A 27,553-nucleotide genomic window follows, 5' to 3' on the forward strand; every position below is an offset into this window, starting at 1 on the left:
TTCAGGTACTTTCCATGTGCTTGTGATTTAGAAGCCTTTGAAACTGTCTCTTGTAATTCAGGGCACTCACTGGTTCCTATACAGTGTTCCGGGCCTTCCCAGTGAATCACTGAAATTCAGGGCTTTGCAAGACACTAAGGAGGCTTATGGACTCTGGTTCTGATTCGTTGGATTATGGGTCTTGCCCAGATTCTCTGTGGGCTTCATGGTCTCCTCCAGGCTTAGTGCTGTGTCTGAGTATTCCCCCAGAGTCTTAGTGGTCTCTTTCCCTTCCTCGTGCATTCAGTTGAGCTACTGAACATTCCCATAATATCAGTGTGGTTTAGGATGCTTCCTAGGTTTTCAAAGAGCCAAAGGCTTTGCCTGTTGCCTCAGTGGAACTCATGGTCATTACCAAGCACTGAGTTTTACTCAGGACCTTTTGCAGTGTCTCAGTCATGTTTAGTGCTATTCCCAGAGTTTCACCAGGGCCTAGATAGTTCCAGAAAGAAACAATGGATTCAGAGTTTTTGCCAGGGACTCAGGAAATCTCAGCACACTTCCCAGTTTGCCAGTGGAATTTATTGTCATTCCCAGCATCACAGGGTTGCTCATGGTCAGACCAGAGTCTTTCTGAGTCTCAGGGCATTCCCCAAATCACAGTTGTGTCCAGGGCCTTCTGCAGAAGCTGTAGTCTTCCCAGGTAACAGTGATGATCAAGGCTTACCCCAGAGTCTTAGTGACACTCAAGGTATCAGAGGGGGATCTGGTCTTTCCCAATGTCAGTGGGCCTCAGAGCCTAACCTAGAGTTTCAGGAGGGCTCCAGGCCTTCCCCACATTTTCAGTCATGTTTAGAAAGATCCCAATGGTCTTCCTGGTGCTTGGAATATTGCCCAGTGTGTGGAGGAGGCCTAAGCCTTAAACAAGAGTCTCAGCTCCATTAATTTTATTCATTATTGTCTCAGTTTTGTTCAAAATAATCTTCAAATTAAAAAGGAAAAGGGCCCTTCTTTATTTTGACAGATTTGTGCACAACTTTCCCCAAAATCTTAGTGGTCTCATTGCCTTTCTAGGCTCTCAGTACAGATCAGCATCATTCACAAATTCACAATTTAATCCAAGCCTTCCCGAGGGTTAATAGGTCTCATTGCTCTTTGCAGAGGAGCACTGAGTTTCAGAGCCAACCCCAGAGTATTCTTTTACTTCAGGTCTATTACATGTTGTCACTGAGGCTTAGTGCCATTCTCAGAGTCTCAGTGATGCTCAATGTTTCTTCCAATTTCAGAGCGAGGCTCTGAGTCTTCTGAAACAAAACATGGGTTCAGGGTTGACCAGGGTTTCTCAATGAATCCCAGAGCCTTCCACAGGTTGTGTTTGGAGCCAAGTGCCATTCCCAGCATCACAGTGGTGCTTGGCATCTTTCTCAGTGTTTAATTGTGTGTCAGGGCTTCCCAAGTGTCATAGTGGGGCCTTGGGCCCACAGTACTATTTCAGTGGATATAAAATATCTAGTAGTACTCAGATACTTCCACAGTATTTAAGGAAATAAATGGCCTTCCCTAGTGTCTCACTGTGGAATAGATCCTTGCCCAGTGTGTCACTGTAACAGAGAGATATTCCCATTACCATAGTAGTGCTCAGGGCCTTTCCCAATATGTCAGCAGCACTCAGTGTACCCCATGATCACATGTGTAAGCTCAGGGCTTTCTCCAGCATCTCATTCTGGCTTGATGCTTTTTCTCAATAACTTATAGGTGCTCAGGGAATTCTCTTGGGTCTTTTTTGAGATGTCAGATATGATTTGGTCTCAAAGTTTCCCCCCAGAACTTCTCTGAGGCAAAAGGCATTCAATACATAGTTTTACAGGTTGTTTCTGGGCCTCCACCAGGGTCAAGGTAGGATGGTGGATCTTTCCTAGGGTCTCCTTGTTTCAATTTTTTTTTTAAGCTCAACAAGAAAGCTCATGGCTTTCCCATGCTATATAATGGATGTCAATGCATTTCCCAGTGTATTTGTAGGTGTCAGGAAAATCTCCAAAATTTTATTGTGACTCAGGGCTGTTCATGGAATTTCAGGGGTATTCAGATGCTTTCCTTGTGTTTGTGTGATTCAAAGGCTTTCAAAGTGTCTCTTGGCATTCAGAACATTTATAATATTTTAATTGAGCTTTCCCACTGTTTCACTGGATTTCAGGGTTTTTGCAGATCACTATGGAAGCTCACAGATTCTGGTAATGACTCAGTGGATTGTGGGCTCTTGTCCTGGGTCTCAGTGGATGTCATAATCTTCTGCAGTCTCACAGTTTAGCTCAGGGTGTTTTCCCAGAATCTTAGTGTTCTCCTTCCCTCCCTCATGCATTCAGTTCAGCTCATGGACATTTGTGTTATCTCAGTGTGGTTCAGGGTATTACCCAGGTTTTCAAATAGAAAATGCCTCACCCAGGGCCTCAGTGAACTCATGGCCATTACCAGACTCTGAGTGTTACTCAGGCCTTTTGCAAAATCTCAGTCATGTTCTGTGCTATTCCCAGAGTCCAAAAGGTTTGACATAATTCCCCCAAATCACTTGAGTTTAGAGATTTTGCCAAAGTCTCACTCATCTCAGCACCTTTCCCAGGTTGTGTGTTTATTGTAATTCCCTGGTTTTTGCCCAGGTCTCAGGGGGTTTCATGGTCTTCTCTCTAGTCACAGTAGTGCTCAGGGTGTCCCCAGAGACTTAGTGTTCTCCTTCACTTCCTTGTGCACTCATTTGAGCTCTTGGACATTCTGAGCCTCCCAGTGTGATTCAGGATGTTCCACAGGTTTTCAAAGAGCCATAGGCCTTGCTCAAGGCCGCTGTGGAACTCTTAAGCATTATAAGGCTCTCAGTTTTCAAGGAGTTTTGCAGTGTCTCAGTCAAATTCTTTGCTATTCCCAGAATGAAGCTCCTGTTTTTCCCATGTTCTCCAGTGGCCTCAATGCCTTCAACAGTAGTTGAAGTTCTCAGGACAATCTCCAGGATGTCAGTGTGACTCAGGGCTGTCCATAGCATTACAGGCATGTGCAGATGCTTTTCAGGACTTCGTGTGATTCAAAGGTCTTCAAAACTGTCTCTTTGCACTCAGGGCCTTCACGGCTTTGCCCAGTGTATCACTTGAATTCAGGGCCTTTGCAGAACACTGAGGAGGGTCATAGAGTATGGGACTTATTCAGTGGATTGTAGGTCCTTACTCTGGGTCTCAGTGTGTTTCATGATCTCCTCCTGAGTCCTCCTCCAGTTCTACTCAGAGTGTTCCCCCAGAATAGAAGTGTTCTCCTTCTTTTCCTTGTAAATTCTGTTCAGGTTTTGGATATTCCTAGCATCTCCATTTGATTCAGGATGTTCCCCATGTATAGCCAAAGGCCTTCCCCAGGGCCTCTGTGGAAATCATGACAATGACCAGGCTCTCAGTTTCTTGCAGGTCCTTTTGCACTGTCTCAGTTATGTTCAGTGCTATACCCAGAGTCTCTTCATGGCTTATATAGTTGCCTAAAGATGCAATGGTTTCAGAGTTTTTGCCAGAGATTCCATAAATCTCAGGACTTACCTCAGGTTCTCAGTGGAGGTCATTGCCATTCCCAGGATCAGAGTGGTACCCAGGGCCAGGACACAATCTCACTGATTCTCAAGGCATTCTCTGCAGGGTCATAGAGGTGCCCAGGGCCTTCTGCAGAGTCATTGTGGTGTCATGGCCTACCCAAGCAATCAGTGAAGCTATAGTCTTCTTAGGTTACACTGATAATCAGCGCCTATCTCAGTGGCTTAGAAACACTTTGGATATCAGACGTGGTCATGGACTATTCCAGTGTCAGTGGGCCTCAGGACCCACACTAAAGTCTCAGGATGGCTCAAAGTCTTTCCCATTATTTCAATCTTGTATAGAAAGATCCATATGGTCTTTATGGTGTTTTGAATATCGCCCATTTTTTAAAAGAGGTTCAAATCTTCAATAAGAGTCTCAGATTCATTAATTTCATTCACTGTAATCTCAATGGTGTTCAAAATATTCTTCAGATACTTAGGAAGGTGAATGGACCTTCCTTAGGTAGACATAGTTGTGCACAACCTTCCAAGAGTCTTAGTGGTCTTACTGTCTTCCCAGGCTCTCAGTGCAGATCAGCACCATTCACAATTTCCTTACATGCTCAGGGCCTTTCCAGAGGGCTCAATATGTCTTATTTCTTTTTTTCAGGGGAACACTGAGTTTCAGAGCCAAACATAGAGGCTCCTATTGTTTCAGGGTCTTTTTGCAGGTTTTCAATACACCCAGTGCTATTCTAAGAGTCTCAGTGATACTTACTCATTCTTCCTACCTTGGTGTAAGGCTCTGAATATTCCCAGAGGGAACAAGTATTCAGGGCCTCTCAGAGTTTCTTATTGAATCCAAGGACCTTGCCCAGGGTTTCTTGTTGAATCCAATGGACCTTGCCATTCCCAGCATCACAGTTGTGCTCACCATCTTCCTAGCAGTTTGATTGTGTGTCAGGGCCTTCCAAAATATTGTAGTGAGATCCAGGGCCTACCCTACTATTTCAGTGGATTTAAGAACTCTGCACAATATCTAATTGTGCTCAGCTTCTTCCATAGTATTCTTGGAGAATAATGGGCTTCCCCAGTGTTGTATTGATGAATAGAGCCTTACTCAGTGTGTTCTTGTAACAGAGATATTCCCACTGTCATAGTGGTGCTCAGACTTTCCCCACTGTGTCAGTGGCACTCAGGGCTACCTAATGTCCCTTAGTGTAATATCAGGGCATTCTGCAGTGTCTCAGTCTGGTTCACTGCTTTCTCCAATGAATACAGGGGCTCAGGGAATTCTCTGGGATCTTTTTTTGAGAGCTCAGCTATGATTGGATCTTGTTTTTTTCTGCAGAACTTCTGTGAGAGCAAAGTCTTTAAATACACAGTTTTACAGTGGGCTTCAGGGCCTGCACCAGGGTCTCAGTGAGATTGTGGATCTTTCCCAGGTGTCCTTGTGTCTCAGTGCTCTTCCAGCTCAACAACAAAGCTCCTGACTTCCCCACACTCTGTAATGGGCCTCAGCCTTACACATTTTACCTGTAGTTCTCAGGCCAATACCCAGATTTCAGTGTAACTATGGGCAATCCATATAATTTCAGGCATATTTAAATGCTTTCCATGAATTTGTGTGACTCAAAGTCCTTCAAAAGTGTCTCTTGGCAGTAAGAACCTTTACTCAGCTCTAATTGGTATTCCAATTGGCTTTTCCCAGTGTGTCACTGGAATTCAGTGTATTTGCAAGGAGTCTCATTGAGTCTGGTAGTGATTCAGTGGATTGTAGGTTTTTGCCCAGGATCTCAGTGGGTTTCATGGTCTCCTCCAGTGTCAGAGTCATGATTAGCACATTCCTCTAGAGTCTTAGTGTTCTCTTTCTTTTCCTTATGCATCCAGTTCAACTCTTGGACATTCTCCACAGCTCAGTGTGGTTCAAAATGTTCCCAGTTAGTCAAAGTAACAAAGGCCTTGCCAGTTCCTGGGGAACTCATGGCCATTATTAGGCTCTCATATTTTCCTCATTGCATTACAGTGTCTCAGTCATGTTCAGTGGTATTCCAAAAGTGTCACCATGGCTTCTATTTTTTCCTAAAGACACACTATTCTAGAGTTTCTGCTCAAGTCTCAGAAAAATTTCAGCAAGTTTTCCAATTTGTCAATAAAGTTTATTGCTATTCTCAGGTCACAGTGTTGCTCAGGGTCAGCCTTGAGTCTAACTGAGACTCTGGGCATTCCCCAGAGTCACAGTGGTGCCCAGGGCCTTCTTCAGTCTCAGTGCTGTCATTTCCTTCTCAGGCACTACAGTGACACTATACTGTTCCAGGTTACACTGATGATCAGGGCCTATTTCAGCATCTCAGTAACCATCATGGTATCAGAGGAGTTGAGTGTCTTTTCTGTGTCAGTGCTCCTCAGGGCCTACCTAGAGTCTCAGGAGGGCTTAAGGCCTTGCCCAGAATTTCAATCCCCTTTAGAAAGTTCCACATTGTCTTCATGGTGCTTGGGATATTGCCTAGTTTTTAGAAGATGCCCAAGGCTTCAACAAGAATCTCAGATTTGTTAATTGTATTTACTATTGTCTCAGTGGTGTTCAAAATATTCATCATAGTTTTAAGAAGGCAAAGGGTCCTCCTTACATTGGCAGGTGTCTGCACAACTTTCCCAAGACTTAGTATTCTCATTGCCTTCTCAGCTCTCAGTGCAGATCAGCACCCACCAAAACTTTACCATTTTCTCAGGGCCTTCCCAGGGCCTAAATTATAACATTTTCTTTTGTAGGGGAACATGAGTTTCAGAGCTAACCTGAGAGCCTCCTGTTATTTCAGAGTCTTTTCCAGGTTGCTTAAGAATCCCAGTGCTATTCTCAGAGTCTCAGTGATGCTCATGCTTAGTCAAGCTTCATTGTGATGCTCTAAATCTTTCCAATAAAAATACAGTTTTCATGGCTGTTCAGTTTTCAGGAAAATTTTTAGAATTTCAGTATGACTCACTACTGTCCATAGAATTTCAGGGGTGTTCCATGAGTTTGTGTGATTCAAAGTCTAAAAAAAGTCTCTTGACATTCATGGTTTTTGTCAGTGTCTCAGTAAATCTCAGCACTTTCCCCAGGTTCTTGGTGGAGTTCATTGCCATTCTCTGGGTCACAGTGTTGCTCAGGTCCTGCCCAGAGTCTTTGTCCCAGGGCATTCCCCAGGATTACAGTGATCTCCAGGGCCTTCTGCAGAGTATTCGTGGTGTCACTGCCTTCCTAGGCACTCAGTGATGCTGTAGTCTTCCCAGGAAACACTGATGATCATGGCCTATGCCAAATTCTTACTGACAGGAAGGGTATCCAAGGGACTCAGCATGTTTCCCAGCAGCAGTGGGCCTCAGGGCCTACCCTAGAGTCTGAGGAGGGCTCAAGGCCTTCCCAAGAATTTCAATATTGTTTATAAAGGTGTACATGTTATTAATGATGTATATAATATTGCCCAGTTTTTAGAAGAGGCTCAAAGCTTCCACAAGAGTCTCAGATTTGTTAATTTTCTTCTTTTTGGTTTCATTTTTGTTTAAAATGATCTTCAGAATTTTTGGAAGGCCAAGGGCCTTTCCTAAATTTTACAGATGTATGCACAACCTTCCCAAGAGTGTTAGCAATCTCATTTCTGTTCCAGATGTTCAGTGCAGATCAGCATCATTCACAATTTCACCTTGTGCTCAGGGCCTTCCCACGTTTCTCAACAGGTCTTATTGTCATTTGCTGTGGGACACTAAGTTTCAGAACCATGCTCAGTATTCAGTTATTTAAGTCTTTTACAGGTTGTTCTTGAGACTCAGTGCTATTCTCAGTGTTTCTTCTAGCCTTGAAGCAAAGCTCTAAATCTTCCCAAGCAAAACTCTGTTTACAGCCAATGTTTTCTCAATGCATCTTAGGACCTGAGCAAGGTCTCTGTGAAGGTAAGTGCCATTCCCAGCATCATATTTGTGCTCTGCATCCTCCACAGTGTTCAATTTTTTGTTAGGACTTTCCAAGTACAGTAATGTGGCGTGCAGCCTACAGTACTATTTCAGTGGATTTAATTACTCTGTGCAATATATATTGGTGCTCAGATTCTTCCATCATTTTTGAAATAATGGCCCTCCCTAGTGTCTTATTGGGGAATAGAGCTTGCCAGTGTGTCATTATAACAGAGAGATATTCCCATTGTCATTGTCATTCCCATTGCTAAGGGACTTCCCCACTGTGTCAGTGGCACTCGGGGCTACTCTGTTTCTTAGGGTAAGCTCAGGGCTTTCTGCAGGGTCTCATTCTGGCTCAGTGCTTTCCCCAATGACTTCCTCAGGCTCAGGGGATGCTCTTGGTCTTTTCTGAGATCTCAGGTATAATTAGATCTCAGACTAATGCTCTTCAATAAATAGCATTACAGTGGTGTTCAGGGCCTCCACCAGGGTCATTGGCATTGGGGACTTGCTCATGGTCTCCTTGTTTGTCACTGATTTTCCAGCTGAACAAAAAATGCTTATTGCCTTCCCATGTTCTCTATTGGGCCTCAATGACTTCACAGGGTGTCTCCAGTTCTCAGGACAATCTCCAGGGTTTCATTGTAACTAAGGTGTTATGTAGCATTTCAGGGTGTTCCAATGCTTATGAGTTTGTGTGATTCAAAGGCCTTCACCAGTGTCTCTTGATATTCAGGACCTTCACTAGTGTTCAAACCTTTTCCAAGTGTTATGAGTGGAATGCAGGAATTTTCAAGTCACAAAAGTTGCTCATGTGCTCTAGTACTGATTCAGTGGATTGTGAATCCTTGCCCAGGGTCTCAGTGCATTTCATGGTCTCCTCCAGTTACAGTTGGGCTCAGACTGTTCCCCCAGAGTCTTAGTGTTTTTCTTCTTTTCATAATGCATTAAGTACTACCATTAGACATTCCCAGCTTACTAGTGTGGTTCAGGTTGTTTCTCAGGTTTTCAAAGAGCCAAAGACTTTTCCCATGGCCTCTGTGGAACTCATGGCCATGATCAGTCTCTCCATTTTTCTCAAGGCCTCTTTCAGTGTCTCAGTCAAGTTCAGTGCTATTTCTAAGGGGTCAGCTTAAACTAGATAATTCCCCAATGACACACTAGATTCAGGGTTTCTGCCACGGTTTCAGAAATATCTTAGCACCTTCCCCATTTTGTCATTAGAGTTCATTGTCTAACCCAGGATCACAGTGTTGCTCAGGACCAACCCACTTTATTACTGTTAGAACAAAGAGACTATGCTGGAGGCAAACTTCCCAGATCATTTTTGCCCTTATTCAGGAACAGGACTTCACCAATGAAAATGCACCCACTTTACTGGTGGAACATGAGCTACAAAGGAGGGAAATGGGCTTATATAGGTCATGGGTGATTTAGTGAGCATGTCAGTGTGGGCTCTCAGGGATTTGAATCCTTGTGCTGAAGTGTTGGTGGCCAGCACTGGGAGAGGAGTTGTATTAAAGGAAATCAATGTTTCCTAGAAACTATCACTTCTAGGTTTGCTGAGACTCTTCCTCCCTTCCTGTGGTCAGTGTCTGGGAAGGATTTATCATGGGAGAGAAGAAAGTCATCAGTGTATGGCTTTCTTTGTTATTTCTTTTGCCAGGTCTCAGTATTTGTAGGTATTTCTTTTTCTATATTTAATAGTTACTGAGTCTCAGGGTATTCCCCAGGGTCACAGTGGTATCGGGGCCTTCTCTTGTATTTTAGTAGGTTCACAACCTTCCTGGAACTCACTAAAATTATATTATTCCCAGGTTCTGCTGGTGATCAGGGCTTACCCTAGAGTCTTAGTGATCCTGAAGGACTTCTTCAGGGCATTAGAGTGTTTCATGTATTTTTCCCATTGTCAGTGGGGCTCAGTCCTACCTTAGAGTCTCAGGAGGGCTAGAGGCTTTCCCCAGAATTTCAATCTTACTTAGCAAGTTCGACATGGTGTTTGTGGTGATCAACATATTTCCCAGTGCTTAAAAGAGGCTAAAGTCCTCAACTGGAGTCTCTGAGTGTTTAAGCTCATTCACAGTTGTCTCAATGATATTCAAAATCTTCTTCTGAGTATTTAGAAATTCAAGGGCCTTCCTTAGGTTCACAAACATATGCACAACATTCTCAAGAGTCTTAGTGGTCTCTCTTTTTTTAAAATCAGGATCTCTGTGCATCTCAGCTCTGTTCCCAGTGTCACCATGTGCTTGGGGTTTCCTGAGGCTCTCAAGAGGTCACATTACCTTGTCTACAGGCTCACTGAGTTTCATATCCATTCTCAGAGTCTTCTTATCTTTCAGGGTCTTTTCCAGCTTCTCCATGAGGCTTATTTCTATTCTTAGAGTCTCAGTAATGCTCACTACTTCTCCTAGACTTGGAGGTGGGTTCTAAGTTGCTCCCAACAAAATAGTGGTTTCAGGATTTTTGCTGAATCCCAGACCTTGTCCAGGATCTGTGTGGAGCTTAGTGCCATTTTCTACATTACAGTGTTCCTCAGCATCTTCTCCAGAGTGTGATTTTGTGTCAGGGTCTTCCCAAGAGATTTGAATGGGTCTAGGGCTTAGGCTATTATTTCAGTGGGTTTAAGGACTCTGCAAAATGTCAAGTGGTACTTACATTCTTCCACAGTATTCTGTATAAATAATGGCCTTCTCTAGTGTCTCAAAGGGGAATAGTACCTTGCTCAGTGTGTCATTGAAACTCAGGGATATTCCCATTGTCATAGTAGAGCTCTGGGTCTTCCCTTCTGTGTCACCAGCATGCAGGGCCATCCCAAGTTTCTGAGTGTAAACTTATGGCTTACTCCAGAATCTTAGTCTCATTCAGCGCTTTCCAAATTGGCTATACTGGCTCAGGGCATCCTCTGGCATCTTTTTGGGGTCTTAGGTATTATTGTGTTTCAGAGTCTCCCAGAGAGCTTCTGCTGGGCTAAAGGTCTTCAGTATCTCCTCAGTGGGTTTTAGGGCCTCCACCAGTGTCTATGTTAACTTGTAGGTTTTTCCCAGTTCATGTTGTGTTCCAGTGCTTTCCAAGTCAATAGTGTGTTTCGTGGCTTTTCCGTGTTTTCTTTGTGGGCCTCAGTACTTTCCCCAAGATATCAGTAGGTCTCGAAGCTCCTTTCCCACGATTTCACTGTGGCTCAGGGTTGTCCACCATATTTCAGGCGTGTTCAGATCATTTTCATGAGTTTGTATACTGTGAAGTTCTTCAAAAGTGTCTCTTGGGTTTCAGGGCTTCCAAGGTTTCCAAGTTGTGTTCTGTTCTTTTTTCAGTGTACCATTGGGTTTCAGGGATTCTCCGGGTCCCTAATGAGGCTCAAGCTCTCTTGTTCTGATTTCATGGATTGTGAGGCCTCCCCAAGCGTCTCAATAAGTTTCATGGTCTCCTCTGGTCTCACAAATATGATTCCCATGAGTTTAGTGTTACCCTTTCTTTTCCTGGGCATTTGATGGAATTCTTGGACATTCCCAGCATCTCAGTGTGGCTCAGGATATTCCCCAGGTTTTCAAGAAGCTGCTGGTTTTGCCCAGGGCCTCAGTGGGACTCATGGCCTGTGGGAAGTCACTGCGAATGGACACACCTTCCAGTCCTGAGGCAGGGGGCTCTGACCAGTTACCACATTTCATAGTGACTTGGGTGTTGTTCCTCCTCAGATAGCAAGGCATAGCTTCGGGTTAGCGGTACCCACTGGGGTTGAGGTACACTCACCTGCTCCCTTGCAGTCCTACTCCTTCTGCCCTTTTTTGGACAGAACTTCCTAAGAAAAGCATCCCCCATAATAAAAGTCCATTTCCAAACCTGCTTCCCTCTCTCTCTTCAGCCTCTTGTAATTTTCTCTTGCTCTTCCATTTGGGGAGCTTGAGGCTGAGAGCTGGGGAAAGCCATACTTAATCTTGTATAAAGGTAATTTTTGACTGTGTTTCATTTTGCATCACCCCAATTGACACAAATGACCTTATTTCAGTCTTCTGCACTGGATGGATGTGGAAATGGCCTTTACCAAGCTTTCGCTTTTTCACAGGGCCTTTGCAGTGTCTCAGTCATGTCCAGTGCTCTTGCCAGAGTCTCAGTGGGGCTCAGATACTTCCCTAAGGACACACTGGATTCAGGGTTATGCCGTGGTCTCTGTAACTCTCAGCACTTTCCCCAGATTCTCATTTGAGTTTAGTGTTATTCCCAGGGTCACATTATTTCTTGGGGCTTCTCCAGCATTTTACTGAATCTCAGGCCATTTCCTAGGGACCTAGTGCCTCTGAAAATTCTTGCTGAGTCTCATGTAAGGGTTGTGACTGTGGAAATGTAGAAGACAGAAAATTTGTCTGGTGAGCAAACTCCCAGAGAATACTAGGTGTCTTATTTTTCACAGTGGGAACATTCTGCAGTTTCTCTTAGAAACTATTAAGATAACTAATGCATGCTTGGCCAGAACTCCTATCTGATCATTAACAAGAACATCTTACATTATAACCTAATGTATCTGACTTAGTGATATAATGAACAATAATGTACTAATGGTGCAGTGAGCTACTGTAACCTAATGGTATAAATAAAGACAGCTGCTTAGACAACAGCCATTTCGCATTTGCATCTTGCTTTCATTTTCATTTGTTTTCTTACTGCTGACGCCCAATGTGGTGTCTGAATATCTGAAACAGGGACCCTTCTGGATGTGTTAATGGGGGAAGGGAGTAGCTTATCACCTGGAGCAGGCTGATGCATGACTTTCATCAGCTGGTACTGATCCCCATTGGTAAGCTGTGGGAAATTACCTATCTGACGCTCAACGATGTCACTGGGCTGAGCTCTCCTATTTATTTTACAAGGCTGGACATGCCATATGTAATGCAGACCTTGCTGCTTTGCTGGCAAAAGTAAGTTCTTGTTGCTATTGGTGCCCAGAAAGTGGTTATTTAACTGGAGAAGATTGGGAAGATGAAGGTAAGAAGCTCATGAGAAGGTGCGAGCTCCCATTACATGCTTGTCATCTTTGTCCAGTGCTATTTGTCTCCCAGCAAAAACTTCCTCCTCTGTCTGCTACCACCAGGCCTCCACTTGTGATCCAGACATTATTTTTTTCAATATTTATTATTTAGGTTTCAGTGGATACAACATGTTTATTTTATTTGTATGTGGTGCTGAGGATCGAATCCAGCACCCCACGCATGCCAGGTGAGCGAGCTATCACATGAGCCACATCCTCAGCCCCCACACATTATTTGTGGAGGTGTTTCCTCTGCCTTCACTGACTCCTTCTCCTCTTATGCCACTGCCACCACCTCTGGTTAGGTCTCATTTGGCTGAATGTTTACCGCAAGTGGAGGAGTAGGGAGAAACTCACACCTTAGCTGTTTGTCCTATTAGGCTAAATCCTGCTGGACAGACAGAGTATAAGCAATTATCTTTTGCTGCATAAATGCATTCAATTGTCATGTATAACTAATTAAAACCAAATAAAAAACTGTTTTTAAAAAAAGAGCTGGGGGCTGGGATGTGGCTCAAGTGGTAGCGCACTGGACTGGCATGTGTGAGGCACTGGGTTCGATCCTCAGCACCACATAAAAAATAAATAGATATTGTGCCACCTAAAACAAAAAAATAAATATTAAAAAAAGAGCTTCTGGGGGAATGAGATGGACATCATTACCCTAGGTACATGTATGACTGCATATACGGTGCAATGCTACATCGTGTACAACCAGAGAAATGTAAAGTTGGACCACAATTGTGTACAGTGAATCAAAATGCATTCTGCTGTCATATACACTTAATTAAAATAAATACACAAATAAAAAATAAATAAATAAGAATTTCAACCAGTTCTTTTGGAAAGTGGCAAAAAGGAGGGAAAGCATATATCCAGCCTTCTCAAGATCCTATGACACAAATGTTCCCAATCCAGACACAGCTGTTTGTTTGGGTTGAAACAGAGTATCATTCCAGAAATCCTTTCATGCCCCCAGTGGGATCACTGGCAGAGATTTAATTACTACTGAAAAAGCCCAGTGTGGCTTCCTGGAGAGGTGTATAAAATTTCCACTCAAATTCAGAAGGCTTTACCAAAAAAAAAAAAAATGGTTTGTATTTTTTTTCTCATTCTCATAGTGTTATAGAAGGAAAATTTGAACAGAAGTGGTGAGAGAGGGCATCCCTGTGTTGTTCCAGATTTTAGAGGGAATGCCTTCAGTTTTTCTCCATTCAGAATGATGCTAGCCTGAGGCTTAGCATAGATTGCTTTTACAATATTGAGGTATGTTCCTGTTATCCCTAGTTTTTCTAGAGTTTTGAACATAAAGGGATGCTGTACTTTGTCGAATGCTTTTTCCACATCTATTGAGATGATCATATGGTTCTTATTTTTAAGTCTATTGATGTGGTGAATAACATTTATTGATTTCTGTATGTTGAACCAGCCTTGCATCCCAGGGATGAATCCTACTTGATCATGGTGCACAATTTTTTTGATATGTTTTTGTATCCGATTCGCCAGAATTTTATTGAGGATTTTTGCATCTAGGTTCATTAGAGATATTGGTCTGTAGTTTTCTTTCTTTGAAGTGTCTTTGTCTGGTTTAGGAATCAGGGTGATGTTGGCCTCGTAGAATGAATTTGGAAGTTCTCCCTCTTTTTCTATTTCCTGAAGTAGCTTGAAAAGTATTGGTATTAGTTCCTCTTTAAAGGTTTTGTAAAACTCTGCTGTATACCCATCCGGTCCTGGGCTTTTCTTAGTTGGTAGTCTTTTGATGGTGTCTTCTATTTCCTCAATTGATATTGGTCTGTTTAGGTTGTCTATATCCTCCTGACTCAATCTGGGCAGATCATATGACTTAAGAAATTTATCGATGCCTTCACTATCTTCTAATTTATTGGAGTATAAGGATTCAAAATAATTTCTGATTATCTTCTGTATTTCTGAAGTGTCTGTTGTGATATTGCCTTTTTCATCCCGTATGCTAGTAATTTGAGTTCTCTCTCTTCTTCTCTTCGTTAGCATGGCTAAGGGTCTGTCGATTTTATTTATTTTTTCAAAGAACCAACTTTTAGTTTTGTCAGTTTTTTCAATTGTTTCTTTTGTTTCGATTTCATTAATTTCAGCTCTGATTTTAATTATTTCTTGCCTTCTACTTCTTTTGCTGTTGTTTTGCTCTTCTTTTTCTAGGATTTTGAGATGAAGTATGAGATCATTTATTTGTTGGTTTTTTCTTTTTTTAAGGAATGAACTCCAAGCAATGAATTTTCCTCTTAGAACTGCTTTCAATGTGTCCCATAGATTCTGATATGTTGTGTCTGTGTTTTCATTTATCTCTAAGAATTTTTTAATTTCCTCCTTGATGTCTTCTATAACCCATTGATCATTCAGTAACCTATTGTTCATTCTCCAAGTGATGCATGCTTTTTCCTTCCTTCTTTTATCGTTGATTTTCAGTTTCATTCCATTATGATCAGATAAGATGCATGGTATTATCTCTACTCCTTTATATTGTCTAAGAGTTGCCCGGTAACATAATACATGATCTATTTTTGAGAAGGATCCATGTGCTGCTGAGAAAAAAGTGTAACTGCTTGATGTTGGGTGGTATATTCTATATATGTCAATTAAGTCTAGGTTATTAATTGTGTTATTGAGTTCTATAGTTTCCTTATTCAACTTTTGTTTGGAAGATCTGTCCAGTGGTAAGAGAGGTGTGTTGAAGAATCCCATGATTATTGTATGGTGGTCTATTAGACTATTGAACTTGAGAAGAGTTTGTTTGATGAACATAGCTGCACCATTGTTTGGGGCATATATATTTATGATTGTTATGTCTTGTTGGTGTATGGTTCTCTTGAGCAGTATGTAGTGTCCCTCTTTATCCCTTTTGATTAACTTTGGCTTGAAATCTATTTTATTTGATATGAGTATGGACACTCCTGCTTGTTTCCGAAGCCCATATGAGTGATATGATTTTTCCCAACCTTTCACCTTCAGTCTATGTATGTCTTTTCCTATCAAATGCGTCTCCTATAGGCAGCATATTGTTGGGTCTTGTTTTGTGATCCATTCTACTAGCCTGTGTCTCTTAATTGGTGAGTTTAAGCCATTAACATTTAGGGTTATTATTGAGATATGGGTTGTTCTTCCAGCCATATTTGTTTATTTATGTTACTAAACATGGTTTGTTTTCCTCTTTGATTATTCCCCCCCCCTTTACTGTCCTACCTCCCACTGTTGGTTTTCATTGTTATTTTCCATTTCCTCTTCCTGTAATGTTTTGCCAAGGATGTTTTGAAGAGATGGTTTTCTAGCTGCAAATTCTTTTAACTTTTGTTTATCGTGGAAGGTTTTAATTTCATCTTCCATCCTGAAGCTTAATTTTGCTGGATACACAATTCTTGGTTGGAACCCATTTTCTTTCAGTGTTTGAAATATGTTATTCCAGGATCTTCTAGCTTTCAGAGTCTGTGTTGAAAGATCAGCTGTTATCCTGATTGGCTTACCCCTAAATGTAATCTGCTTCCTTTCTCTTGTAGCTTTTAAAATTCTCTCCTTATTCTGTATGTTGGGCATCTTCATTATAATGTGTCTAGGTGTGGATCTCTTATGATTTTGCACATTCGGCATCCTGTAGGCTTCTAGGATTTGGGATTCTGTCTCATTCTTCAAGTCTGGGAAGTTTTCTCATATTATTTCATTGAATAGATTGCTCAATCCTTTGGTTTGGACCTCTATACCTTCCTGTATCCCAATGACTCTTAAGTTTGGTCTCTTTATGTTATCCCATATTTCTTGGATGTTCTGCTCATGACTATAAAATTCAAATGTGGCTATGTTTTAAACTTACAACATTTGAATTTTCTTAAAAATTGACTTAAATTACTTCAAAGATCCTTCATAGTCAGATAAGTTCTAATGGAAGAATTGGAACTAAGTTAAAATGCTCTAGAAGACAATATACTGAATAATGCAAATGAGCCTTCTGCTCTATGGTTTGTGGATAGGCTTAAATGCCATGCCAATTAAATATATCTGTGTTACTATGGCCAAATGCAATGTTTCCCAATAGAATTGAGAAAAGATTAAAAATCTTCTGATGAGTGTTTGTGAGAGTAATAATAATAACCTGGATCTTGCAAGTTGACTATATTATTGAAATGATATGTTTTCTACTAATTCCTTTTGTGTTTCAATAGTAGATTATGATGATCTCGGACCAAGAATCCAGTGACTAAAACATGTAATACCCCAATTGCCTTTAAATATTAAGAAAGGGGGAATTTGTGGGTAGCCACTCCAAATTCAGGCACCTTTAGTCCTGATGCAGCATGAGGGTCTGAATGATCAATGTAGTCTGGTACAGCAGTGCCATGACTGGTTCTCCATCTTTTCCCATGGTTGGATAATAAGGTGTGGTCCTGGGAGTAGCCCTAGGAGTAGGTGCAACCCAGAAGGGTTGAGTGTGGGGAGCCACTCTGAATGATCTGCTCCTTCCATCCTGGAGAGGAGATGCTTTGACTGGCACTACATATCATAGTGACTTGGACATTGCCCTGGTCCCGGAAGTTTGAGGGCACATATTCAGACATAGGCAAGTCACCCCATGGCCCTTTGGGTTGAATTACACTCACATGTCCTTTGTAACCCTGCCACCTCTGATTCTAAGAATGAGGGTCCCCCAGTAAAAGCCCACTTCTGAATATGCTCACTCTCTCTCACCAGCCTCTCTTGACTTTCTCTTCCTCTCCCATTTGGGGAGCCTGAGGCAGAGAGTGGAGAAACCATCCTGAAGCTTGATTAAAGGTAAAGTGTGTGTCTGTGTTTTCTTTGGTGTCCCTGGAAATTTCCATGAGCGACCTTAAGTTCAGCTGCCTGTGTGGGCAGCAGTTGAGCTACACTCACCTGTTTCCTTGTAATCCTATCCCTTGCCTAATCTGAATGGCTTCTTCCCAATGAAAAGGTTCAGCAAATGCTCCTCTCTCTCTTTCCACAGACCCCAAGGTTGCAGGAGCCATCACAGAACTCAAAGAAAAAAGGTATTTCTCTGCCTCTCTGTGGTTATTTCCTGTAGCCCAGTTCACCTGGAGTGACCTTGAGTGTTTAGTCATGAGACTCTACAGAACATAAGTGTGTCTATGAAAGAAAGATACATATATGAGTACTGATATGAGATTATTACAAGATAAATGTTTCATCATCTGGAACATGTCAATGAAGATGATAGAAATCAATAATGTCTCACCAGGAAGTGTCAGAGCTGAGAAGTTGTCCTCATAATAAGGCCTAAAAGACCAGAGAGGAGAAAGCTAAATTTGGAAATGTAAATCTTTAATGTGGTAAGAGTTATTAAGCATATAAACACAACATTTAGTTAAGCTACTTAATGCCACCTGATTTTTGTAAAATATCTTTTTATTGGAATGACCTCTGTTTTCATTTTAAGAGTATTTGTTAGATATTCAAGATCGAGCTGGTCAAAGTGACGTTGTTCTTATCTATCATTAAAAGTCAACTGAGTTCTCTTGTGGTCTCTGTTGGGGAACCAATGAGCAGCTGTTTAGCTCTGCTAATGCCATCCACCAGAATAAGTCAAGATCTCACTGACCATGTGGCTACCCTTGGAAATATCGTAGAATCTCTGTTTTCCCATGACTCTCCTTTTTCACAGTATGTGTACTGATTGGATTTCTTTTTTAAAGGTCCAGTAATCCCCCTGATTGGGAGGTCATGTGGCCCAGAGTTGCAAAGCTCTTAGAGAAAGAAGTTCCCTTATTTCCTGGGTTCAAGCTGACTCAGAGGGCAAGAGCTAAATATTGGGTTTCTTGCCCCCCACCCCACATTTTTAACCTTAATCTTTAAGCATTGATCTTATATATTCAGCAATCCAGTCTTAAATTAAGAGAACTTGGCTTTAACTTTAATGTTTATAACTTTACCATCATCTTTACCCCTTTTATTTAATTGAGGTTTCTATTAGTCCTGGAAGTTAGCATTATATACTATCTGTCTATACTATAGATAATGGCCTTATATTTCAAATTAATTTAGATTGTTATATTTGAAATTGTACTTTTATAAGGCACTAACATATAGCAGTTAAAATTTAAAAGGAAAATTTAAAAGAAAATTAACAAGAGTAAAAACTCTTGAAATTAACAAGAGTAAAAAAAAAAATTTAGTTTGTACATAATCTTAAACCTTAGCTGAGTTATACATTATATCCTATGTTTGAGACCACAGTAGACTTTAAAATAAAATATCAATCTTTTGAATAAAATTTGAAGTGATATGAGTCTGGCCTAACTGATCATGTTAGTTAACACAATATGACATTATCTGAAACAAGAATTAAAGAAAGGCTAAGAGAGGTTTAACTTTTATTTTGTGGAATAAGTGGCAAAACATTTTTATGTTTTACAAGATTAATCTTTAAGTAGATCATTCCCTCATTATCTTTTAGAAATTCATTTACATTTTTATCCCAGTGTAACAAGTAACTAAGGTTTAGATTCAGTTACAGAACATTAAATGATATAAATAAATTTGTTATCATTATAAGTCTAAAATGACCATTAGAGACAATTTAAGTTTGAAAACCACTAGCTTGATAAAATATTCTTTCAAAACTTTTAGTGTCAGGGTTGTGGCTCAGCAGTAGAGCGCTCACCTAGCATGTGTGGGGAGTCCCTGGGTTTGACTCAGCACCACATATAAATAAAATAAACATAAAAAAATAAAATAAAAATTTTACTTTAAAGTCTTCTATACCTGAAATATATGAACACATTTAATATACAAAGAGTATATAACAGTGCCATAATTACATTGATGTTTAAATATTAATCACGTTTAGGTTTTAAAGAAAAATCTATACTCTGTAATTTAGTACAATACTCTAAAATAACAATATAAACCCTGATTTTTAACACTAATTGCTCTAGACAGTAAAACTTAACAGACTCAATGTTAAGTCTTTGTCATTTCAACATATGTAGTAAACTTTGGTTTATATCAGTACATTAATAATTGACTTTAGGGAAAAAACCTTGAGTAGATTTAACTGATTGTGTTACTTATGTATAACCAACTTAATTGTACACAAACCTTTTAAAATTTACCCTTCATTTATATAGACATTTTTATCACTAAATTATATTCTCTTTTTTTTTTAAATTTAGGTGTATTACAACTTTACTACATAAAGACTCTCTTACCCAGTAGAAGGTCCTAGCTTAGCATCTGGATGACCATCTTAAGCATCAGCTGCCTTCTTAAGAAAAAGGTTTGCTTTCCTGCCCCATGGTAACTGACTATTGTTTCATTATCCAGCCAACATTATCCTTTGTACTCTAATAATGTCAAAATTAATGAAGAACACAAACACCTAATACTTTGTTTTATAGCCAGTTTATTAGCTTCCAACACCAGCAGGGCCATGGCTTCAAGGGCCCATAAGCAAGGTGGCCAGCCTTGGGCTACATACAGAGTCCAGCTGATTAGATAGATAGGCCACTGGATGTGCCATGTTCCCAGCATTTGAGTCAGGACCCCCACAGCTATTCCATACCATTCATGGACCTACAGGAACAAGGCTTTGTGAGGTCAGGGAGTCCTAGTCCAGGTGCATTGCTGAGTGCTTCTTTAGTGTCCTCAAAGTCCTTTTGTTTTGTTGGCCCCCCAAAGAGCAGATCCTGTTCTCCCCCTTCACAGAGAGGTTTGCCAGAACTGAATACTTGGGGATCCATACACAGCAGAATTAAGTGGCACCAAATATCTCTGATTTGACAGCAGGTTGAAGGAACTGGATTTGAGCAGGTCACCTGTCTCCTCTTGTAGCCCAGTTACCACTGTTTTTGAGTCAGACAGAAACCAAGGTTCTTTTCTTGATAGATCTGGGCTTTCTTTTTTGAAACTTTGTAACCAGCCTTACATAGGAGAGTGGGAAGCAGCTGTGTTCTTTTTATGCCATCTTCTCTGGTTGCTCCAGCCAGGAACAGATCATCTACATATTGGAACAATGTGCATCCACATTGTTTTGCAGGAAAGGCTTTTAGTCAGAAGCTATTACCATCCCAAAGATGGTTAATGAGTTTTGAAACCTTGTGGTAACCTAGTCCAGGTCAATTGGCCCTTGTTCCCATTGGAGTCTCCTTATTAGAAGGCAAAGGGTGGCTGACTCTTCGGTACTAATTGCATGCAGAAGAAGGCATCTTTAAGGTCCAGACATGTGAAATAGCCTGCCTCGGCTGGGGGCAGACTTAGGAGATTATCTGGATTGGGGACCACGGGATGTAAGGTGACTGTGGCTTGATTTTCTGCATGTAAATGTTGGACTGGCTAATAATCATCAGCTTCTGGTTTCTGGACAGGAAAAGGAGGTGTATTTCATGGTGATTGGTGAGTTCTGAGAATTCCACATTGTAAAACGTGTGTTCAAATATTTTTGAATTCCAAGTTTTGCCCTAAAAGGAATGTGATGTTGTCTTAGGTGTCCCATATGGCTTCATGTTCAAATTTCATCACCACTGGGAGAAAGTTTTGGGCTAGTCCAGGTGGGCTGGCGCCTGTCCATACTCATTGTAGTTTGAAAGGGATTTGTGGTTCCTGTTGTGATGTTTCTACTAGGCTGAAGAGGTGCCACTCCTCTTCCCAGGGAATTGTGAGGGTTAAAATATTTGCTTCAGGTTTTCTCAATGATATCAGTGACTGGCCTTTTGCATCAACATTTCCTACCAGGTCTCAACCTATCAATTGAACTGGGCAATCCGGCATGTATAGAATTGTGTTGTTTCCCAACACAAATTTGTAGACTACTTTATGGCCTGCTGAATTTCAATGCTGTGGTAACAGGAAAGGATGATCTGTTTTGCTTCCTGGGGCCCCCACAATTGTGGTTTCTTTCTTTGAAAGTTGGCCCACACGTTGGGTCACAACCAAATGTTGAGCCCCAGCATCCACCATACAGTCCATAGGTTTGTCCCCTATAAGCATTTGAACCATAAGCTTCTGGGGGTCCAAAACAATGGAGCCCAGTCAGTCTTCATCCTCATCATAATTTTCCATGGCTTCCAGTCCCACAAAAATTTTCTCATGGGCATCATAGTAGTGTCTGTGGCATTGAGCATCATGGAGGACACATTTGTAGGACTGGTATCATCCTTGAATGACTTGGCCTCTCTTATCCTGGTAAGGAGTAGCAGGAACTCAGGTGGCTTTCTTCATTGTGGGGCATTCATTTTTCTAGTGGCCCTCTAGATAGCAGTGGGTGCATTGGTTTTGTCTCAGCCTAGTCTCCAGGTGAGGAGATTGGTCCAGAGGATCCTTCTTCCCTGCATCTGGTCCTGATTCTGATATTTGTTTTGGCTTTGTCCTGGTGGAAACCCCTTTGGGTGACTTCTGGGTCTGTAGGAAGGGCAGCTACAAGGAGAAACTATCTTCTTCATCTTTCAGTCTGCTTCTTGCTGGATCTCTTAGTCTTGATTAACAAACACTGTGGTGGCCACTTCAAACAGCTCACTAGAATTCTTTCCAGCAAAACCCTCTAGTGTTTTGTAATTTGGGTGACTGTCACTCTATGCCTGTCCCACTAAGCTTGCATTGACCACCTGCTGGTTGTCTGGTGCCTCTGGATCAAAGAGAGTAAAGAGTCAGAAGCTTCACAAAGTTGTTCATAGAACTGGCTGGGGATTTCATCAGGATTTTGGAATACTTCTGACATCTTGTTCATGTTTAGGGCTCTCCTTCCCGGCTTTTAGGCCTCCTATGAGGGGTTTTTGATATCTCTTTAACTTTTGGAGGTCTTCATCTTTGCAAGACTCCCACCCTGAGACTGTGTTGGGAAATTGGGCATGGGCTTGGATGTTGCCTTGTCCATCTGGGGCATGTTCTTCTAGCCATTTTAAAGTGCTTGGGTCACCCATTGGCTCTCCTTTGTATTGATAGAGTAAGACATAGCTGGCAGCAGTTCCCCAAGTGTTTTAGTCAACTATTTTGCTGCTTGACTAAAGGATCTGACCAGAACAATTTTAAGGGAGAAAAAGTTCATTTGAGGGCTCACAGTTTCAGATGTCTTAGTCCATAGAAAGTGACTCCATTGCTTGGTGCTCCAGTTGAGGCAGGATGTCATGGTAGAAAAATGTGGTAGAGAGAAACAGCTCACATGTGTATCTGGAAGGAGAGAGAGAGAGAGAGAGAGAGAGAGAGAGAGAGAGAGAGAGAGAGAGAGAGACTCCACTTTCCTGATACAAATATATATCTAAAGCCACCTCAATTCCCACCTTCTCCAGCCACACCCTACCACTTTAGTTATCACTCAGTTAATCCATATTAGGGGATTAAATAATTAATTGTGTCAAGGCTCTTACAACCTGATTATTTCTCCTCTGAACCTTCTTGCTTTTGGGGAATATCTCACATACAAACCTTAACAAGCAGGTAGGTTAGTGGGTCTGGATAATAGATTGTATCATATGAATCATGGTCTGAGATTTCTGTGTGTAGGAGGTAGTATTATTTTTCCAATTTCAGAGATCTTTGGAGGCAAAAGCCTGATACTTGGAAATGCATTGAGACCCTCAGACGATTTATTCCAGGTCAACATAGGTAGGTCCTCTAGTCTCTCACAGGGGCATTTGGAGAGCTCTCAGCTGGGTTGTGGCTCTGGTCTTAGGATGGGTTTCCATCTTGATCTTGCAACTAGGAGGAGAAATCTTTGGCCCTTGGGAAGCCTCTGGCCTGAGCACCTCATAGGGGAAGGAGTATCTGGTTTTGAAGAGCCATAATCAGCTGTTTCTTGGGATTAGGGGGCTGAGGGGACTGCCTATTGTCTCAGTGGTCTTGGAAATGTTGGATACAGTGGCATGTAAGGAGGTGGGCTTTCTTCTGGCTCACTGGGTAAAACTGGTTCTTTTTCTGTCTTTTCTTTGTCAGATTTTCTCTGCTTAATTTGCCCTTTTTTTAGGTCTTAGAGGCTGCTACAATCTGAGCTAACCTCAATTTGGATTGTCCATCTAGACAGGCTCTCAACCAATGGGGTGTTTTTCTAGACTATTTCTTGCCAGCTATTAAGGGAACTATTCTGGGTGTTCAGGGGTTCCAGCAACTATTAAAGAGACCTCAGCAATGATACTTTCAATTAAAGATCCTTCTGGTGGCCAGCCCACACCAAAGCTTGGCCATTCTAATTCACAGAGAGAACACAACTTTGCTGAGTGAATTTCTGGGTGTAAACTGGCAGTCTTCCCCTTAGTTCATCAGCTGGTAAATCTGGAGTGCTAGGTGGTGAATAAATGTTTCATCTCCTGCTTAAGACAGACTCAGTGATTTATTGCAATCTCATCATAACAATGGTCAGAGCAAAATTTCACAACCCCCAAATTACACAAACAAAAAAGGAGTCACAGTTTCCCTTATGCTTGCTGACCCCAAACAGAGACTAATTAGGTGGCTCCCTGGATCCTTTTTGGTTCCAACTCCTTTTTGGTTCCAACTCCTTTTGGAGGTTATTCAGGACCTTGAAATGCTGAACAATCCTCTGTCCCCCCTACTTAGTTGTCTTGGGGGAGGTAGATTGGCTACCACTGAGGGACCAGGACCTACCTTTTTGTTCAGGTGGTGCTTCTCATTTCCTATTTCTGGTTTCTGTTCCTCATGGGTTCTGTTGTGCTTCAGGGTGGAAGTCCTGAGATGTCAGGTGAGTTGTTTCTTCTTCAGCCAAAGAAACAAATGAGGCTGAACAGCAGCAGATTTAACAGAAAGCAGGTTTATTGGCTACAGCCAGTTCAGAGTGTGGCTATATCCTAAAATTTCCTCCTATGAACCATGAGTCTAGAAATTCTTTGAACTTTATACCCACTGGGAGGAGGGGCTTGGATTTCTACTTTTGCTGCAGTCTACCTAAAAGTGTCATTTTTCTTTGAATTCATAGAGAGTGCTTTTGTTTTACTTTTTTCTTTTTATTTTTGATTTTAGATTAGTCAGAGGTTATATGGTTTACCACAGAAGCAGAAGTAACATCATAAAGTCTGTTGCCAAATTTAGCTTTTACAAGACAAAGTAATCAGAAATAGGAAGTCTAATCACACTTGGGCTTTTTTGCAGGAATTTTTTCTGATATTCTCTTAATAAGAACAGATATGTTGAAGGTACCTGGAAAAGCTTAATTAAGATTCATTAGTGGAGGAGGGGGCACCACTATACTAAGGGACTTCACAGGGTTTCAATAGGCCTTATTGATTTTTCCTGGGGCTCATGGAGTTTCAGAGTCATCCTCAGAGTCCTCTTTGTCTTCAGGATCTTTTACGTGTTCTTCATGAGGCTCAGTGCTATTCTCAGAGTGTCAGATTTTCTCAGTGCTTCTTCCAGCCTCAGAGCAAGACTCTGAATCTTCCCAAAGGAAACACTGTGTTCAGGCTCTTTAGGGCTTTCTCAATAAATCCCAGGGCCTTGCTCAAGGTCTCTTTGGAGCTAAGTGCCATTTCTAGCCTCACAGTGGTGCTCAGCATCTTCCCCAGAGTTTGACTGTGTGTCAAGAGTCTTAGTGAGGCCTAGGGCCTACTCTACTGATTCAGTGGCTTAAAGAACTCTGCACATTATCTAGTGGTACTTCTTCCACAGTATCCTGAGTAAAGAATGGCCTTCACCAGCATCTCAGTGGGGAATAATTCCTTGCCCAGTGTGTCTGAAATTCAGAGAGATTTCCATTGTCATTGTGGTGCTCAGGGCCTTTTGCAGTGTCAGTGGATCTCAGGGTCACCACATGTTACTTAGTATAAGCTCAAGGCTTTCTCCAGGGCTTCAGTGTGGCTCAGTGGTTACACCAATGGCTTAAAGGGGCCCAGGGAATGTTTCAGGTTTGATTTCTTTCCCCCTAGAGCTTCTGTGACGCTAAAGTTTTCCAACGTCTTTTCAGTGGGGTTTGAGGCCTTCTCTAGGGCCTAAGTGGGGTGGTTTTAGTCAGCTTTTGTGCTGGTTTAATGTAAAGACATAAATAGAATAACTGTGGAGAAGGAAAGGTTTATTTGAGGTCTCACAGTTTGAGAGGTCTTAGTGCATAGAAGACTGGCTCCATTTCTCAGGGCTCTGGGTGAAGAAGGAAATCATGATGGAAGAGTGTGGCAGAGTAAAGCAGCTCACATGATGAACACGGAGAAGAGAGAGGGAACTCCACTCACAAGATTTAATATCTATACCCCAAAGTGATGCCCCCATGTCCCACCTCTTCCAGTCACACCCTACCAGCCTTCAGTTACCACTCAGATAATCCCTATCAGGGAATGTATTTACTAACTTAGGACACGTCATTTCTCCTCTGAGCCTTCTTGCATTGTCTCACACGTGATCTTTTAAAGGATAGCCTACATCCTAACCATAACATTCCACACTTGGCCCAGAAGCTCACAACCATCTCACAATGCAAAGTACATTTTGTCCATTCTCAAGAGTCTCCATGGTCACAACTGTTCCAAGACTGCTCAAAGTTCAAGTCCAAAGTCTTCTCTGAGGTACAATCAATCTTTCATTGGGAGTTCCTATAAAATTAAAAGCAATTTACAATTACCCAATATATAATGGGTACAGAGTAAGCATTTTTATTCACAAAATTTGGGGCATAGAAAAAAGGCATAGGACCAAAGCAAGACTAAAATCCAGCAGGTCAAACAGGTTATGCGTCAGCACCTGGAACACATGATGTTCTCTCCAAAGGTCTTGTGTATCTTTACCCCTAATGCCTTGTTGCTTGTAACCCAAGGGGCCATTTTATTGACTGGTCTCTGCTCAATTCCTGCAGTGTTCCAAGGATGATGTCTCATGTTACTGACATTTCTTAATGGGAAAGGGGAGGGTATCTCCATTGCAACTTCAGTTTTCTCCTCACATCTCCAGACTTTGACTTCTCAGGTGCCTGCAGGAACTCTAATCCTGTTTTACTTTGTCTGGCTTCCTAGGCCTTCTTTTGAAATCTTGGTGGAACCCTCCATAAGTTCCTCACTCCAGTATCCTACATTTATACAGAACCAGAACAGCATGATTAGCACCAATGTCTGCCACCATGTTGAGCCAAGACTCCAGGATCCTGGCTGCTGCAGCCCTTTAGTGTTTGAGCAGCTGAGCCTGTTTTTTAATTACTTCCCTGTTAGGCAAAAATTTTTCATGAATAGATTTACAGTGGGATTCAGGGCCTCCACCTGGGTCTGTGTGAAATTGTGGATCTTCCCCATGGTCTCTTTTTGTCTCAGCGGTTTTCCAGCTCATATATGAAGATCATGGCTTCCCCATGTCCTTTAGTGGGCCTCAAATATTTACACTGTGTATCTGTAGTTCTCAGGACAATCTTCAATATACCAGAGTGACAGAGGTCTCTCCACAGGATTTAAGGGGTGTTCACAAGCTTCCATGAGTGTTGCATCTCATGACTAAAACACTCAAGGTCACTCCACATGAACTGAGCTACACAAAATAATCATGCAAGAGACAGAGATTTTTTTTTTTCTTTGGGTCCTGTGATGGCTCCTCTAACCTTAGGTGTCCATGGAAAGAGCAAGAGAGAGAGAGAGTATGTGCTGAACCCTTTTACTGGGGAGAAGCCATTCAAATGTGGTGAGGGGTCAGGTTTCAGGGAATTGAGTGTGGCTTTCTAATGTCTGCTGTCAGCAAATTGACTGACATCTGAGGACCAAGCAAAAAGACCAGAGTGAGACCCACCCAAAGAGAGAGCCAAGGTTGGTTTAGTGCACTTTTTGCACTCAATGCCCATAGTTCACATACACAGAGCCCACGGCTGGCTTTTGCCACATCTCCACATTGTTACCACTCAAGGCTAAGGGGCACTTGTTTCTTATGTGACAGCTCCTTATACATGAGTTTGTATTATTCAAAGGTCTTCAAAAGAGTCTCTTGGCCTCATGGCTTTTATTGGTTTGTAATTGGCATTCAGAGCCTTTACCAGAGTATTACTTGAATTCAGGGATTTTGCAGGTCACTAAGGAGGCTTACGGACTCTGGTACTGACTCAGTGGATTGTGGATCTTTGCCAAGAATTTCAGTGGTTTTCATGGTCTCCTCTAGTCCCAGGGTCTTACTCAGGG

The sequence above is a fragment of the Marmota monax genome, unplaced genomic scaffold (assembly GCF_021218885.2).
Source record: "Marmota monax isolate L192 unplaced genomic scaffold, Marmota_monax_Labrador192_F-V1.1 WCK01_AAM20220418_F8-fsc00038, whole genome shotgun sequence".
NCBI classification, from domain to species: Eukaryota; Metazoa; Chordata; class Mammalia; order Rodentia; family Sciuridae; genus Marmota; species Marmota monax.